Source organism: Passer domesticus, chromosome 5 (assembly GCF_036417665.1).
Source record: "Passer domesticus isolate bPasDom1 chromosome 5, bPasDom1.hap1, whole genome shotgun sequence".
Taxonomy (NCBI): Eukaryota; Metazoa; Chordata; class Aves; order Passeriformes; family Passeridae; genus Passer; species Passer domesticus.
This window is the reverse complement of record NC_087478.1, coordinates 68341213-68351036: the sequence shown is the minus strand read 5'-3', so window position 1 is coordinate 68351036 and position 9824 is coordinate 68341213. Positions and strand designations below refer to the sequence as shown.

At 51.8% G+C, this 9824-nt stretch overlaps 2 long non-coding RNA genes across 2 annotated transcripts; one reads left to right on the top strand and one right to left on the bottom strand.

The window, feature by feature from the left end:
* Positions 1 to 5152: 5152 nt before the first annotated feature.
* On the bottom strand, positions 5153 to 7334 carry LOC135300845 (uncharacterized). Its single transcript, XR_010362613.1, has 2 exons — positions 7246 to 7334; positions 5153 to 6469 (listed from the first exon to the last, which is right to left on the bottom strand). It is a non-coding gene; the product is annotated as an uncharacterized LOC135300845 (long non-coding RNA).
* On the top strand, positions 6527 to 8745 carry LOC135300844 (uncharacterized). The gene is made up of 2 exons (XR_010362612.1): positions 6527 to 6945; positions 8341 to 8745. It is a non-coding gene; the product is annotated as an uncharacterized LOC135300844 (long non-coding RNA).
* The last annotated feature ends 1079 nt before the right edge of the window (positions 8746 to 9824 follow it).

Genomic DNA, 9824 nt, shown 5'->3' with positions numbered 1-9824 from the left:
AGTGCCATTTGTCTTGCAGTTACTTTTAGCATGATGAAGCCAGCTTGGTGGGTTTTCTTCCCTTCCTTAATGACATTAATACCACTTACTAATGACAGTTGCACTTCTGTGCTCAGTTTCTCTTCATTTTTCCAGGACCTGATAGAAAAATGTAAGAAGTTTGGGATCAACCTCAGGTCAGAGTTTGAGGTTCCCAGTCTGCAGGATTCAAGTAAAATGTGCTTCTTTGAAAGGAGGGGTGAGGGGCCAGGGAGGCAGGAGCGCACACCCTCAAGGTGTTCTGTGTTTGGTGTTGGGGAGTAAGCAGAAATGTCAATAAGGCATTGCTGAAATGTATCATTCATATGTAGCTCCATAACTGAGTTTTAACTGCTGCTCTGATCAAATGTGGTTGATAGAGGAAGGAGCTGATGCAGCAAATCAATAGCAAGTGGCTTTTTGCCTTGTCTCAGGCATTCCCCTCTCTGGCTTGTTTTCCTAAGTTTTCTAAGCATCCATGGAAATACAGTTCAATACTTTTACCTCCCTCTTCTCTCAGTGGAAGCTGTGATTTTGCAGGATCTCAGGACCTCTCCTGGGTTGCAAGGGGTTCCCGTAGTCTGGGAGGTGGATGCCCAGTAGTAGCAAAGGCAGCAGGGGCTGAAGAACTGAGCCAGCAGGCTGGGGTTTAACACACACAGCCTAAGAGGTGACTTTTTCTTTCAAATTAGAGACTTTTCAGGTGAAGGACATCTTACATGCACTTAAGTGGAAACTAAATAGAAAGTGAAAACTAAATAGACTGATCAAAAACACCAGGAAGAAATTATCTCTTCTCTGACTCTTTCCTGTTATTTCCCCACATATTTTTTTTTGGCATGAGTAGACTGGAATCCAATTTTTTTGTTGACATCAAGTCCTCATTTTGTGTTGGAAAAAGCTTCTGGATTCTGTGGGGTTTGGTGCTGTGGTGTGTTGTCATGGTGTGCCTCAGTTTCCCCAGTTCTTCCCCTGAAGTTTCCTTCTCCAGGTGGGCTGTCAATCACCTCTCCTTTCCCCACCCTTGACCCCTGCTGGGCACTGTCTATCAACCCAGAAATCCCGAGGAGAACGTTGAGCAATTGGCAGGTTCAAAGGATGCTCTCCACCCCCTGGGTGGCCATTGGCCTACCCAGGTGTCCCTCTCACCTGAGACCCCCTCCCCCTGTGCCTGGTTGGTGTTCCCTGTGTTCCTTCCCCTGCCCCTCTCCTCAGGTAAAAGGGTAAGCACACCATATGGTCGGGAGGGTTGTTGGAGTTGTTTCAAGATTCAGAGGCCATGCAGCCCGAAATAAGAACTCTGGATTAAAAACTCTCCATCAGGACCCACTCCTTCCTTCACCTCGCCTTAAGGGTTTCTCCAGCTCGGGGAAGGCCTGAGGAATGACCCCCTCAACAGCAAGCTCCAGCCCGCAAGCTCTGGAGCTCAGGATGTGCCTGGATTTGTCCCCACGTGCCTCAGCTGCGACCACAGGTACTGAACAGCGTCTCTGGGGAGAAAACTCCACAGGTGCTACTATTTGGTCAGCAGCTGGGACCAGGTAGACCAAGGCAATCCCATTTGGTAATATTGGTAAAATCCAATAGTTTGGGGTTTTTTGTTGTTCTGTTTTTCCTCATTATCTCCCTCACTGTGTACACAGGATGAATTACAGCCCATTTCCTCAATTGCTTCCAGTCTTCCTCCTCCACTGGTACAGCAGAGGAGAGATCTTTTCCCAAGGGATGAAGGGGGGGACCAAAGCCATAGATAAAAGATGTCCAGAATGAGCTCAGAAATTCAGATTGGAGGAATGCAAGGAAGCTGCACCAAAAACATCCAGTAAAGTACCTTCAGGGAGATCCCTGCTCACACAAGACTATTCATGTTATGCAAAATCCAAGTTTTCACAAAAAAAAAAATAAAAAAGATCTCATGGTCTTTGAAATAAATGGGCAGGAGATCTTTCTCCTTTTTAATGCCTTTATTAAGAAGAATCAGCTCAGGTGGGGAGAAATCGACGGGTTGCGCCCTCGCCGCCGCTGCTCCCAGGCGTGGCACGGAGGAGGAGGATGATGCAGCTTTGTCCCCTGGGCTGCAGACAGAGCTGGGGATTCTGTCCTCACGGGAGAGTCGCAGATTCCTGTTTTTTTGTCTAACACCCCGGGGCGTCTCTTTAATCAGTATCTTTTCAGGTTAAGGTGAGAAGCAAAAAGGATCCAAGCAGGTACGGGACTACGCTCCCATCCTTAGATGTCACTTACGTCACTTGTTGGCTCATAATTTTAGGGGTTTTTCCTGTAAAAACTGTAAAAATTTGGGGCGCAATGCATTTCTCATCTGCATACTGGCTCTGATGTCACTCCTATTCTCTTAGTACCTGGAGGGTCTGTCCTGGTGTCCCTCCCTGGCAAGCAGCCAGCATCAGGAGGACAATGGTTAATCACCAGCCATTAACAGGTAATTGAAGAACTTTTCTTTGGCAGTGAAACTGACTAACAACAACTGGTCTGACTTTTTTTAACTCTGCCACCTAAAAAAAATAGATAGCTTTCTATTCATAACAGTCTTGAGGAAATTTGAGTTGAGGAAATAACTTAAATTGAATTTAAGAACTAGGAATTACTTCTGCCTGAGTCTACAAAACCTGCAGCAGCAAGGTTCATGTCCGGATTCCACACAGCCCTTCCCACTGCTCCAGTGGTGCATTGATCCCTCCTCTGATAGCCGCAACCAGGAGACCTGCACAGAGGGGTCCCAGAGGAAAAGTGAGGTGAGATGTGGTGACCAAGCACTGACACAGCAGGTACTTCGTTGGGTTTCCTCCCTTTTGTCTTAATTTCCCTCAGCAGGATAGCCAGATGGAGGGTGATAAAAAGCTTCTTCCTCATCTCTCTGGCACAAGGCCCTCCATGTAAGATGAAACAAGCTTTTGCCCTCTGGCCCCCACACAGGAACACAGCCACTATTGAAATAAATGGGCAGGAGATCTTTCTTCTTTTTAATGCCTTTATTAAGAAGAATCAGCTCAGGTGGGGAGAAATCGACGGGTTGCACCCACACCGCCATTGCTCCCAGGCGTGGCACGAAGAAGGAGGATGATGCAGCTTTGTCCGCTGGTCTGCAGACAGAACTGGGGACTCTGTCCTCACGGGAGAGTCGTTGAGTCCTTGGTTTGTTTGTTTAAAAACCCGGGGGGGGTCTCTTTAATCAGTATCTTTTCAAGTTAGGGTGAGAAACAAAAAGGTCCAAGCAGGTACGGGACTATGCTCCCATCCTTAGATGTCACTTAAGTCACTTGTTGGCTCGTGATTTTAGGGGTTTTTCTTGTAAAAACTGTAAAACTGTAAAAAACCCAGGGTGCAATGCATTTCTCATTTGCATGTTGGCTGTGGTGTCACTGCCCATTCTCTTTACCCTGGAGGGTTTCTCTTGGTGTCTTCTTAGCAAAAGGCCAGCATCAGAGGAACAATAGTTAATCACCGGCCATTAACGGGTAATTAAAAACTTTTTCTTTGGCAGCAAAACCAAAGGAGTCTGACCCGTCTGACTTGGTTTTTTGGTTTTTTTTGTGTTTGGTTTTTTTTTTTTTTTTTAACTCTGAAACTTAAAAAAATTACAACTTTCTATTCATAACAACTATGATTTGTCCTGACAGCAGAAGGGTGTCCTGGAAAGAAGGTCCATCAGAGGCTCCTGGTGTGATTTTTGGCAGGACCCACTTGCCCTTTCCAACCATGGAGTACAACACTGTGTCCCCAGGTGGGTGACAGCCCCACTAAGGGAGTGATTTCAGGCAAAAGGAAGCTGTGTCCAAGCCTGGGTGCCTGCAGGGAAAGGATCCCTGGATCCAGGGGTCAGATCCCACCACAACCACAAAGACACCCACCCTGGGGACCAAGTGCTGTGGCTTGGGCTGCTGGGAGGGGCAGGAGGCTCTGGGGGCCTGTCCTGTTCCAAAACCCAGTGGTCAGCCACAGGCAGGGGCTGCTGAGGTAGAACATGCTTTTTTCAGGAAGATGCTTGGGAAATTTTGTGGGCTTGCAAGTCTGCTGAGATGAGTAAGCAGCATTGGCTCACTATTTTAATTTGGGGTTGGGAGTGGCTTTGAGGCTTTAAAATACTTCTGCAAAGCTTTTTGTCACAGCTACAGCATTCTGCTTCCTTCCCTCAATGTGTGAAGCTGCTGGGACTTTGTATAGGAGGCACATGGGATAGACAGCTAAAGAGAGGAGCAAAACTCAGCAGGACTCATTTCATAAAGCAGCAGCTTCCCCCAAACCTGGCAGAAGGAAATCCCTGTCCCTTGAATGGATGGAACAGTGGAATGCTGGAATGGTTTGGGTTGGAAGGGACCTTAAAAGCTCATCGGGCTCCACTCCCTGCCACAGGCAGGGACACTTTCCACTATCCCAGGTTGCTCAGAGCCACATCCAACATGGCTTTGGACACTGCCAGGGCTGGGACAACCACAGCTGCTCTGGGCAGCCTGTGCCAGGGCCTCAGCACCTTCACAGGGAAGTATTCCTAATATCCAACCTTAATTTTTCCCTTCAAAACAAGGTGAATCTGAAAACTTCTTTGCTAAATTCTTGTGTTCTTGTAAAAAAAAACCCCAAAACAATCAAAAAATACTAACAGGTGTCCTTTTTCTCCCCTCCCTCCCAGCAATGTGGCATAAATGCTGGTGATGGGAAAAGGTTGGAAGAAGCTGGATTATGCTTATGCACCAGAGAAGGAGCTGCTGAACATTAAAGGCATGAGTGAAAGCAAAGCTGACAAAATACTGGTAAGGATGTTCTGGAACTTTAACCCATCCTGACCTTTTTCCTTCTGTCTCCGTCCGGCTGTACCTGCAGCAAGGCCGAGGTGAGACCAGGATCTGTAAAACCTCTGACCCTCTGTGTCTTGCCAAGGCTGAAGCTGTGTTTGCTGTCAGTACTGACACAAGGGGAGATGCTAAAGACTGAAAACTCCTTTTCTCCCCCTGAATGCCCAGTCCGTGTCCCTGAGAGGCTCCTTTCCTGCTGGCACCTCAGGGACACTCCCCAAGGCAGCAGGCGGAGGGAGCTGTGGGTGTCAGCGTGGGAAGCGTCGGGACACACCGAGCTCAGCTGCAGCTGTGGGAAGAGATCTCCCTCTGGGCTGCAGGCACAGGGCAGGGCCGGGAGCTTCCTGGACAGCGTTCCCATGGGAATTCCCTGCGTGTCTCGCTGGATCCCGCCGTGGACACGGCGCAGAGAATCTCGATCGTCACAGTTGGGAACTCGATAAATTGGAAGCAAAGCTGAAGGGTTTGTCCACCAAGAGAGGTGGTGAATTACAGAGCAAAGCCTGTGGTATCTCACAAGGGGAATTTGAGATGGTCCCAATCCCTAATCTTTCTGTTCATTTTCTTTTGGATGCTGCTGTCTGCTCTCCTGAGGGTGCTGCTCCTTTCTGTTTCCATTTAATTTTCTGTATTTCATTAATTCTCTGTGGAAATCTGCTTTGAATGAAAAGGCCCAGGAGGCTGTTGATGATATCCTGCAGGTGTGTGCTCAGACCAAGAATTGTTCTGGCTGGCAGAAGCTGCACCAATCTCCCAGGAATGTCAGTCTGGATTCTTTTCTCCCGGTTGTCCCAATTTTCCCAATTTGGGGGTGCAGTGCAGCCCTGCCCTGCGTATCTCCTAGAAGAGTTTTGGTGTTAAAAGTGTTTTCTATTCTGCAGTATTTATAATTTGATTAAAAAGAATAAAACCATATCAATGTGATTTGTATTGGTTCATTTGCATTGGTTAATTAAAGCAAATCATTGAGAAGGGGGTTGAGCAGCCCTTGGCTGGAGCTGGCAGCTCTTCCTTATTGTCTCTTCGTTCTCTGAATTTCTTTGAATTATTTCATAAGCAGTTACTGCAATCAAGATACACAGTGAGAAGAAACAGCATTTCTGCCCTGCTGGATTGGGAAATCCAAGTCCAGTTCCTCAGAGGGATCGAGGGGACGGAGAGCTGAGCCTCAGGCTGGGATTTGGCAGTGGGAATTCAGTGAGGAGGGGAGAAGGGAGATCCCCCAAAACTGGCTAAAGCAAATACTGCTGGGTTTGGATGCCCCCACCCCAAAAAATGATCCTGGTTAAAGGGAACTTGAGGAAGCAGTGGGATGTGCTGGGGGCGCTGTGTTGGAATCTCCAAACCCTGGGCAGGGATGGTAAGCAGTGCCAGAGACACAGGAACACTATGGAAGTGGGGGATGTCACCTCCAAATTCCAGCCAGGAATGTTGGGCAGTACCAGGTCCACAGGAACACTATGAAAAGACTCTGCTGGAATCCCCAAATTCCAGCCAGAAATGCTGGGTACTGCCAGCTCTTAGGGACACTGCCTGATCCCAAATGTTTTCCCATTATTTTCTGTCACGCTCATCACCTGACACTTCATTAGAATCCCATGGGAGCAGCTGGAATCACAGCCGATCACACAGAAGCCCATCTAGGATTGGAAATGAGCTGTTACACAGATTTATTTTTTCCCAATGAGTTTTTAATTTAAAGCAGAACACTGCCCGTGCCCCAACCCCATATCCTTTATTTTTGGGGTTTCTACATGAGAATTATCTGCCTAGGCTGGATAAAATCTTCAAAAGGCTCTGCGGGGCCCGGTGGGGCCCGGGCTGTCCCGCTGCCAGAAGGGGCAGCGCCGGGCTCGGCCCCAGCGCCCATCCCGGAGCAGCTCCTCCCGCCCGCGGCCAGCCCGCTCCCATCCCAGCGCCAATCCCGCCCCGGCACCCAGCGGGCCCGAAGGCCCGGTTCGGCCCGGGGCTCTGAGCGATGGGTCCGGCCCCTTCCGGGCAGGGCGGGGCTCCGTGAGGCGGGGCCGAGGTCATTTAATCCCCGGAAATCGCCTCAGCCGCCATTTGCTCACTTAGCGCAGGGCGAGGGGCCGCGGTCCTTGTGCGTGCTCCGCCGGTGAGGCGCAGGAGCTTCGGCGTCCCCTCCTGTCCCTCGCCTATACTTCTCCTTCCTTCTCCCCGTATTCCCTTTCTTTCTTCCTCTTCCCCCGAAACCCTTCCCTTCTCTCCCCCCAAACCCAATCCCCTCACTTCTTCTTCTGTTGTCCCTACCCCTCTATCCCCTTCTATTCAACTCTCTCCCTCTGTCCACCCTCCCTCTTCCCTCCCCCCCCCCTTCCTTACCCCCTCCCCGATCTCTCCTCTCTCCCCGTCCTTCCCTCTCCCTCTTTTCCCGCAGCCGCGGAGCTCGGGGTACCTGAGAATAAAGCCCAGAGGGCCCGAATCCGGCGCCCCCTGTTCTCGCTGGAATCCGAGCCGGTCCAGCCCCGTGTGGGGGGACTCCAGGGAGGGCGGGAGGCGCCGGGCTCCGGCCCTCTGGGTTTTATTCTCCGATGCCCCGAGCCCTGCGGTTGCGTGGAAAGATGGAGAGCGGGGAATGGAGTACGATAATAGGGGGACAGAGGGGGTGGTCGGGAGGAAGGTGACAAGGATAGAGAATGGGGAATGAAGAGTAGAGGAAGGAGAGGAGGGGAAGGATTGAAGGCAGGTGGGGGGAGACTGGGGTGGGAGGGGGTAGCAGGGGCAAGGGGGAGCTGGGGTTGGGGGGAAGAAAGGGTGGAAGGAGGAGGGAGAGGATGGAGGGACAGAACAGAGTTGGGGTGTGTAGGGGGATGGGGGGGACCCGGCTGGGGGTGGTGGAGGAAAGAGAGGTATAGAGAAAAAGAAGGACAAAAGAAATAATCCTAGGAAAAGAGACAGCCCGACCCGGCTGCAGATAGCGTCAGCAAGAGCCGAAGGGCGAATAGCTGCGCAATTCCCTCCCCGCGGTTTAAATCCCTTCGGCCCCTCGCACCTGTGCCGGCCCCGCCGCGCCCATAAATCCCGGTGGGTCTGCGCCCGCTGCGCTTAGTGTGGTGGGTGTCTGTCCCGGGATGCGGCGGGACTGCTGCTCGGAGTGCTGCGCGGGGCTCGAGGCGCTGAAGTGGAGCCGGCACTGGGTTCCGCGCCCGGAGATCTGGGTCCGGTTCCTGCCGGTGTCTGCTTGGGGTCCCGGGTGGAGCCGCTTCTCGCTCGGCGGGTGGGGTGAAGGATTTGGGCTGGGGTGAGGACCGGGATCTCCGCGGGCAGGAGAAGCCGCTCCGGGACAGGCACTGGGACCAAGTCCGGACTGTGCCCGGTGTGACCAGGGCCCCGCTGGGGCTCGGTCCTGCTCCAGCCGCTCATCCACCTGCTGGGTGAGACTTGATGCTCTCCCTCAACTCCCCCACTTTCTCTGTGCCTCGCACCCCCCAAAATGGAAAAACCTGTGGGTTTAAAAAGCCAGTGAAAACAGTTTGCTCTTTATTTCCAGAGCACAGGAGATGGAGTCGGAAAGAGCGACGAGAATCATCAAGTCAAACAGTGAATAAGTGATTGATCCATGTGGGGATCGAATTCAGAATCTTGGCCTTGTCAGCACCCTGCTCCAAGCACCTGAGTCAATCTCAGGCTCATGGGGAAGGTCCTGCCCGGGATGGCAATGGCTGCTGCCAGCAAGGGAAATCCTATGCAAACGTAGCTCCTTCTTTCAGGCTAGTGCTGCTTTACACACCAGCTCCTAGACTGGCTCTAGAGCAGAACTGACTGGTACCTGACATGACAGCACAAAACTCTTCCAGTAATGCTAGTTTCCCGCCCTTTCCAGGATTTACCCAACCGCTGTAAATGGTACTCATTCCATGTCCATTTCCAGGGAGAAATGAGCAGGAAAAGTCCTGACGGTTCACTCAGTCCATGGCCAAAGTTCTGGAGAGTGTCAGGGCTGGTCCCACCTGCAGAGGGGCATTTCCTGCAGGTGAGTGTTCACAGCCCAAAATCACTGCAGGTGCTGAGGCTGGGGCCACTTTCCTGGCCCAGAGCTGCATGGAGGCCTTGGTGACTCCCACTCCCTGCCAGGAATGTTCCTTGGTGCTCCTTAGTGTGTCCCAGCTGGCTGGGAATGCAGGGCAGGAGGAGTCTGGGAGCCCCAGGAAGGGAAGCAGCACCTCTTGTCCTCGGTATTTGCAGGGGAGGAGCTGTGCCTCAGTGCTCTGCCCGTGGCAGGCAGCATGCCAAACACACATCCTGGGGATGGGCACTGGGATGCCCGGGCAGCTCTGGGATGGATGTTGATAAAGGGCTGCCTGCAGCTCCTGGGCCAGGGGCTGTTCTGAACAGGCACCCGGAGATGCTTCAGCCCAGACAGACCCCACTGACACCCCAAAATTACCCCGAGGAACAGCTGGCATTACCTGGGAATGTTGGCACAGTGCGTTTGTGGAGGGGCTCAGACAGCAATTCCTGGTGCTGACCTCCCAGAGTTCCCACACACCCCCAGGTGTCCCAGCCCCGCCAAACCCCTTCCCTTCCAGCCTGGGGACATCATCCATCAGCAGTGTTAAAGTCAAGGGACTCTTCCCTCACAGAAATGAAACCCCAAGCAATGCTCTTGGAGATGCCTTAAAATAAAAGGTTAGAGTCGGATGAAGTTTTGTTTGCATTAGGTTTGGAGATTTTCAGGGAGCCAGCTGGAACCACAGAACTGATGGAAAGCTTTCCCTCTGAAGGTGTGCTGAAAGCAGAGATGTGCATCCCTTTCTTGAGGGAAAAGAACTTGCAGAGGCGCTGCTGAGGCTCTGAAATGGATTCAGCTTCTGCAGGGAGATATATCCTGCCCTGGGCACAGGAGCTGCCTCAGCACAAGCCGGGAGCGCATCTGGCAACCGCCTTCTCCTGCCTTAAAATATCAACTGGACCCGACCTCAGGGGGGTGAAATCAGCTGAATTCCAGGGAACTCGTCAAGTGTCCCCCAGGGA